Source organism: Lactuca virosa, chromosome 5, assembly GCF_052849685.1.
Source record: "Lactuca virosa cultivar CGN04683 chromosome 5, Lactuca_virosa_CGN04683_v6, whole genome shotgun sequence".
NCBI lineage: Eukaryota > Viridiplantae > Streptophyta > Magnoliopsida > Asterales > Asteraceae > Lactuca > Lactuca virosa.
Window position 1 is genome coordinate 166930970 of NC_136430.1, and position 8293 is coordinate 166939262.

At 35.2% G+C, this 8293-nt stretch overlaps 1 pseudogene; it reads left to right on the forward strand.

Annotated features, from left to right (window-relative positions):
- The first annotated feature begins 1119 nt into the window (after positions 1-1119).
- Positions 1120-3268, forward strand: LOC145111991 (cryptochrome-1-like; annotated as a pseudogene).
- The last annotated feature ends 5025 nt before the right edge of the window (positions 3269-8293 follow it).

Here is an 8293-nt window from a genome sequence, read left to right on the forward strand (position 1 = left end):
GTCTAGCCTTAGTATTTTTTGTACTTTCAGCCTCCTATAAATAGGAGCTGAACATAGAGTTGATAGTAGAGTTTTCCCGTCGTTTACTATCAGTTTTGTACTCTTGTTCTCTGAAAGTAATGTGAGCTAAACCAGACCTTATTTACCTCTTGTGTTCATCTTTTACTCTGATTTGATTCTTATACTCGATTAAACAATACTACAATTGGTATCAGAGCAGGAATCAATATTGCAATGATCTGATTTTCAATTGAATCTCTAGTATTTGAGTCGCGAGTTTGTCTCAAAAGTTTCCGCATTGTTTGATTCTGAAAATCATCTCTGATCTACAATTTTGATTTGATTATGTGTTTGAATTGTGTAATCGAGTAATTGTTTTTGAGTTTCTGATCAATTTGTTCATTCAATTTTGAATTCTTTAAAGTTTTTCTGAAAAATCTCATCCATACGTTAATGGCAAATTTCAACATGAACACAATGACTTCATTTTCTCATCTGTTAGGATCTTCTACAAAGATTCCTATGTTGATTCCAGAGTACTATGATCAGTGGGCTGATCGAATGGAGGATTACTTGAATGGATTGGACGAGGAACTCTGGAGCTGCATTACAGGAATAGCTTAACCTCCATTGAATGTTCAAATCATTGGATCATCTGGATCAACAGCTGCAGTTACTGATCAATCCATCAGGCTGAAGAACAACGAAAAGAGTTGTTTGAGAGAATTGTTTGGTGCCTTACCACCTGTTGTTTACAATTACATCCGTGGTTGTAAAACTGCAAAGGAAATTTGGAATACTCTTAAGGAAAAGTATCAGGGAAGCGAGAAAACGAAGATAAATTCTATTAAGCGGTGTCTTGTAGAGATGAAAGAGTTCAGACAAAAAGAGAATGAAATGATTGAAGTTTACTATGATCGTCTTAATAAACTGATCTATAGATGCACTCGTTATGGAATCACAAGGTCATCAATGGTGTTCAATCTCACTTTTGTGATGGGACTTCGTAAGGAGTGGAGAAGTGTCAGCATGATGGTGAACAATCAACAAAGCTTCGATACTTCATCTCTGAATGATTTGTATAATCAGTTGAAAACTCACGAAAGTGAAGTGAATGAGATGGTTGAAGAGTCGAAACTTAGTTTGGGAGGTCCTTTAGCTCTTGTTTCGAAAGTGTCTGAGAAAGAGGCAGTTGAGAAAGATGATTCTGATGAAGAAGGTTTTTTAATGAATTATGATGATGAAGCGATTGCATTTTACTCGAACAACTAAGTTAAAAAGTTTTTCAAGAAACCTTTCAATCGTAAGTTGAAGCAGAGTGATGTGAAAGGAAGTTTCGTTAATTAGTCTGTGGGTGAGGAGAAGAAGAAATTCGAGAAGAATGATGTGAAGGCAACTGAAGCCAAAATTAGGAAGAAACTTAAGGGAGATTCGGGCATTGACTGTCATTACTGCAATGGAGCAAATCATTTGGAAAATGATTGTATGCTACGTAAGAAAGAAGAGAAAAAGAATAAGGTCAAGGACGAAGCCTATTATGTTGAAATATTGGAAGAAGTTCGTGCAAAGGCGAAGAGGATGTCTTTGGTTGCACGAGGTGAAGGTGAGGAAGATGGCACGTATCGGATCTGGTCTTTAGGATCTGATGATGAAGAGATGTATAATCCAATGCATGGGGCTATGTTCACATAATTGAAGAGGATGATGACGAAATGGTGACCGGTCGTTGTTTCATGACCAAATCAGGAGACAAATCACTGATGACAACCAAGGTACGTTCTATACTTCAATCTTTTAATATTCCTTTACAAGCTTATGATTCTGAAATAATTTCTTTCGATGATACTGTTGCTTACTTTGATACAATTGTGGTTTCTGCTAGTAATGAAGCTAAGAAACTGAACATCCAGTTGCTAGAGACCCAAAAATTGCTAGATTCGAAACGAAGCAGGGTAGAGTATCTAGAATTGCAATTGAATAATGTGAATAATGATAGGGAATGTCTAGATAATGAAGTTCGAATGTTACTTGCTCATCGAAACATTTACTGTAATTCAGCAAAAATATTATATGCTAAATTGACTGCATTGCATCATTCATCTGACATTAGCAAAGAACAACATAAGAAGTTGTTGCCTTCACTACTAGAAAAATAGCCTTTTACGACGTGCGAACAATGACACGCGCTGTTTTATGATACGCAATAGTGTGTGCCCTAAAAATAATGTCAGCTGTCCAAAAATTAGAAGAATTTAGGGCACGCATTTTTACGCGTCCTAAAATAAGTGTCACATTGAAAAAAAACACGGAGGGCACGTAACATAAGATGCACGTCCTCTAAGTATGTCGCTTTATATTTTTTTAATGAAACGCGGGGTCACTTGGTTTTGGGGAAATGAAATTCGGAAAAGTTTGAAAGGCCCGCCATGTCACCGTTCTTCTCTCTCTTACTCAAATACCCCAAAAAACCCTAATATACTCATCGCTCCTCTTTTCTCCCACAACAAACTCGCACCATCAGCAAATCTCTTCGCGATCACGAATTCCTGACTTTTGCTGATTCCAGGAACCAACATCCTCTGCTTCATAACACCGGAATACGTCCTTCAAGCCGCCGGAATCGAGCTCAGATCCAACTACCCTCACCCGATTGTGAAAATAGATGAGTCAAAAGCCCGATTACAAGAAGCGCTTACTCAAATGTGGCAGCATGAAGCGTCTTCTCGAGGGATTCTGGAAAACAGGATAGAAGAAGGGCTTGGAGACTCGTCGTAAACTGCTCCGAATGCTTTCCCTCAAGATATGGAGATGGAGATGGATGAGAATACGCTGAGGACAAACTCTACGACCACCACGATCTGTCATTATGAAGACCAAATGGTTCCAAGTATGACGACGTCGTTGTTTAGGGGAGGAGAAGAGGAATTGTCTTCAGAAATTGGAAATTTTAGGGAAGATAGCAGGGCGGAAGTTCCGATTAATCAAGGCGGAGATGGAGATGGAGATAGTCAAACGGTGAGAACGGGTAATATGCAGCCACCGATTGATATCACGAGGGCATTGCGAATTTCGGATGATTTGCCGGCGAATTCTTCTAACAGTTCGAGTTCAAGTTCGAGGGAAAGAGATGGGGGTGTTGTGCCTGTATCGTCGCCTTCCACTTCTAGTTTCTTGGAGACGTTTGTTGGTGAAGATACGTCTTATTTGCAGAGGTGTGTAATCTCATCAATTAATCAACAACTGGAGGTGGCTTTCACAAACAGGGTAAGTGTTATGATCTGGAGGCGATATTATATGATGAAATCCATGGATATGCTTTGACTGCAATAAAACCATGGAGGCGTTATTCTTAGTTGTAACCCAACATGAGCTGGAGCATACCAGCCATTGCAGCAGCACCTGTTGTACAGAAGCAGGGGTGAGTTATTATTTCATAACTCGATAATGTTATAAACCTTGTTTCACTCTTTTTGTTATTCTTTCCAGAGTTAAAGTTGGACAGCTCCCCTATCGAGATATCATTGTTTTGGCTCCTGAAAACACTCTTGTACTTTATGTAAGCTGGTTAAGTTTGTTGCTCTTGCCTTCTAGTTGTTATGATCAATAACTTTGTTAACAGTGTGTGTATATATATATATATATATATATATATATATATATATACACACACACAGACACATATACATACATTATATATATATATATATATATATATATATATATATATATATATATATATATGTATATGTAGCATATGTGTGTGTGTGTATATAAGTAAAAGAAAAAGCTCAAAGAAACGTTTGTTTTTTGGTGTCTCTAAGTGCTTAACATTTTATAATGAACTTATATGATCTTCACTTAATTAGTCAGGGAAGCAATGCTTGTGTAGATATGTCCTTCCTTCTTTTCTAGACCATGGTGGTGTTTCACACAAGGTCAAGCCACTGGAAGCACCAACTGCTTTCCAAGATGTAAAAGTTGTTGGATTGGTTGATACTGTTGAAGGGAGAATCAATGTCATTATAAATAATGGACAGGTTTGATATCTACTCACATACATATATGTTCTCACTTGTTAAACTCCTTTCTGTTGTTAACTTTTACTTTTTTTTCCATTTTTTTTATTGCAGATGCTCGGATGTACATTTCGTAGATACCCTTCATCATCATTGGCAAATGATTGCATCACAACAATGGCCGAGGGACTTGAAGCTAATTTATATAATCATTTGTGGGTCTTCTTTGGGGTAATGGTGATTCAGCTTATCTATCTAAGGTGGATTCTCCAGTTGATACCGAATGGGAGTCTTTCTGCGCTATCATATTAGACATTTTTGGGAAAGATAGGAAAAATCCTCAGATACATTCAGGTTCATCATGGGACTTTCTTGTCAACAACAGCTTTCACGAGAAATATTCTAAATCTCATTTCATGAGTGGATTTTCTCGTAGAATATCACTTCAAAGTGATCAATCATGTACTGTTTCTCAACACCTGGATACTTCCCACACAGTTGAATCTTTATTAGAGATTATTGATTTACTACATGCAGTGTATGAAAGTCTGAAACTTAATCATCTTCGTAAAAGGTACCATTTTCATTTTCTTTTTATTATTTCCTCTCTTCCACTTGATGCATGGAAGTTATCCCGTATATCCATTCTATTTCAGGGATTCTTGTTGCTCTGTTATTGAAAGCTGCTCATAAGTTTCTAAAAGATGGTGACAAGGTTTTTTTAATAATTCATTTGATCTCTCTGTGTGTTATTGTTTGTGTGTGTTTGTTAATTGAAATGTGATGATTTTTATCATGTACTTTTTGGTAATTTGACAGGTGAAACTAATAGTGAACTTGAAGGGACGTGAAAACGAGTTCAAAAATAATGCGATTGATCTTATTAGACGCTTCCGTGATGATGTAGGGGAGGTATGTGTATGTGATATGACAAGGGCGTTTACGTCTTTCTGCACAACGTTGTATTTTGAAAAATATAAGAATATTGTAATGTGCAGCTAGCGATTGAGGAGAGCAAGAATTTTAGGGACAGGAACATGACATTGGTGTTGGTTCCAAACAAAGTTGTTCTACAACAAAAAGAAACACCAAAGAAGAAAGAAAAGTCAACTGGGACTGAAGTATCTGTAACTGCTTCTGTATCACCATGATTCTAGATTTTGATTTTGATTTTATTCCTCAAATTTTAACAGATTCATGAATTGTGACTCACCCCTGCAGCTTTCTGAATGCAGGCTTATTTTAGTGCTGGATTAAGTGGAGGTTTCTCAAAGGGCATGAAATATAAATAACAAGCCTGAGGTTAGTCTTTATTCTTACATGTTAATTTCATGCCCTTGGTTTACTACCAAATTATTAGTGAAAAATGCTTATCTTTTGTTACCTTATAGGTTAGTCAAAAGATGATGAAAACAACTTTTATCAAAGATCTTTATGGTGAAATGGAAAGACTCAAAAATGGTAACAGTTTGCTCCCTGTTTTAACACAATAAAGATATGAGAAGGAATTAATTTGGCCTAACAGGTTCATGTTTGGAAATTTTTACTCAAGTTTACATAATTTTTTTTTTTTTTTACAGTCTTCTTATGGCTCCATACACTACTTTGATCGTAGATCAGCCTCACTTGCTATAGTATCTCAAAATTGGAGACATTTGTAAGTGTTTCTGAATTCTGATGCGGATTTTATGTCATATGTGCTCCTCTCCTATCTTACCTGACCACTTATTGATGTTTTTCTCAGGCTTAGACAACCTATACAAAAAACTGGTTTTGGCATCCACATGGCATTTTAGTCATTCTCAATGTCCAGGAAGGTTTCTCATTAAGTCCCTTTACTTGTTTTATTATTCATTTTTAATATTAATTATATACTGCTTAAACAAAAAACAAAATACAAAAAACTGCCATTAAAGATGAGTTATGAACAGATCAAGGCCAACAGAAAGTTGTGCTCATCCAAAATGATCTTTCATCTTTCAAAATCAAAATCCACATCCAAATGGAATATATAATAATACAATATTATCATTTATTATTTGAACTAAATAAAAAAAAGTTTCAATAAGATGAAAATATCTATCCATTTTGCATATTTTTGTCTTCTACATTTATTAAATCAAATACAAACAAGTAATGGTTGTGGTTTTGGATGAACCCAAGTGTTCAATCATTTCCATTTAGATTGGTATTTCAATTTTGAAAATTGAATATTAAATAATATATAATAGATATTAGATATAATAGTTTTTAAAATTCTGGCCCGAATCTGTTGATGTTCAATGAAAGTTAATTGATTTGATTTTTATAATATGTAATAAAAATAAATAATAGAATGACTAAAGAGACTAAATGAGAACATACAAAAATAGTTTGTTGCTAAACTAGTAAACTGAGACATAAACCCATGTTTGTACTTTGTGGTGCAGAAAGCCATGTTTGTTTACAAGAAGCAAAAGGAAGAGTTGTATTCAATGAAGATTAAAGTTACAAAGGTATGTGATAATGGGATATGGTTGTTTCTTGTTCTTTTTGACTTAATGGGTTAAGCATTTATTCTGGACAGCTATACATGGCTGTTTCTTTTGTACTTAATCTGTACAGAATGTCATAATGAGATATGATGTTGCTTGGGGGCATTTGATGTTCTAATGGGATATTTATCTCTTTTGAATAATTTTTCATGTTAATATTGTGTAATGGGATATTTGCTTTGATTATGTAGGCACTTTTACTTCTCAAGGTATCTCTAATGTCAACACCTGCTTTAACTAATTGGCTAAGTGTATTACTATATAGGAATAAACCAAAGGTAAATCATCACTTGAATCCCTTACAATTTATTTTAGGAAAAATACACCTATTACAGTTGTTGATAATGAGCAACAATTGCAATTTAGTATTTATGACTTGTGAAGTTGGTTATAAACTTGTGGTGCTTGATTGAACCATTTTCAAGTAGCTGATTCTAGGCATGAATGTGTAATGTGTTAGGTACAAGCTTGTAGAAGAATACTTGACACTTGTTGATGCATCTTCTAGTGGTGAGGTTGCAAGGCTTAAAGCTCCATGGAGATTGTCAAAGGAGAAATTACCCACGGGTTCCTTTTAATGTACATGTTTTGTTTTTCTATAATAAATATTATGCAATATTAACAATGTATTACATTTACTTACTATTGGAATGATTATTTGTATTTGACATATTAGTGCAATAAATTATATTTATTGTTTATGGTATTTTATTTTGTATTATGAGACTTTTAATATGTTATTTAATTTGAAAATTAGTAAATCTATCAAAAATATATAATTTTAAAAACATTTAAAATTATGACATGCAAAAATGCGTGTCGTCTTCCTTTATGACAGGGGCTTCCTTGATACGCATTGCGTGACATAAACACGCGCGTCGTAAGGTTACGACACGCAAATGCGTGTCGTCTTCCTTTATGACAAGGCCTTCCTTGATACGCATTGCGTGTCATAACTGCGCGTCGTAAATGCGTGTCATAAATGCACGTCATAAATGCGCGTCGTAAATAGACGACGCGCAAAAGCGTGTCGTCTCTCGTTATGACATGGCCTTTCTTGACACGCATTTGCGAGTCGTCTGAGCGTTTTACGACACGCATTGCGCGTTGTAAAAGGCTGTTTTTCTTGTAGTGCTTTTCTTTCATTCGAAAGAGAGAAGATTGATAGCTTGTCTTATGACTATGAGAAAACCATAGCAGAATTTGATAAAGTTCAAGATAATCGATTTGCTTATGGTATTGTCAAGATAGATGAATATTTGAATGCTGATGAGCTTTTTGAAATTGTGAATGATACCTTAACTAAAAGTGAACAAATCAAAATTTTGAAAAGAACTGAGAATTCGGCACTTGACTCTCAATCTAATTTTGCTGATATCGATGATAATTCTGATAGTTTTAGCGAAATCAGTGAAATTGAGGAGGAGGAAAGTATCGATTGTTCTCAGTTATCTGTCATTAATGTCACATCTAAGTCAAAAGGTAAAAAAAATTGTGATGATTCGAAGGTTGAGGATGACACTGATAGACTCTCTACTTCGAATGTTTGTGACTTTGATCATGTGTAAGGTCCTGAAATGCTTGTGTATCAATCAGATCCGTTTGATGGTGCGGAATCCCAATCAAACGGATGATGCCAGATCAAAATAGAAGAGAAGGAGGATAAGAATAACTTGAATCTTGAATGTATTGATGATATGATTGAAGTTCCTTACACAAGATTCACTTTCTCTCTCTAGAAAA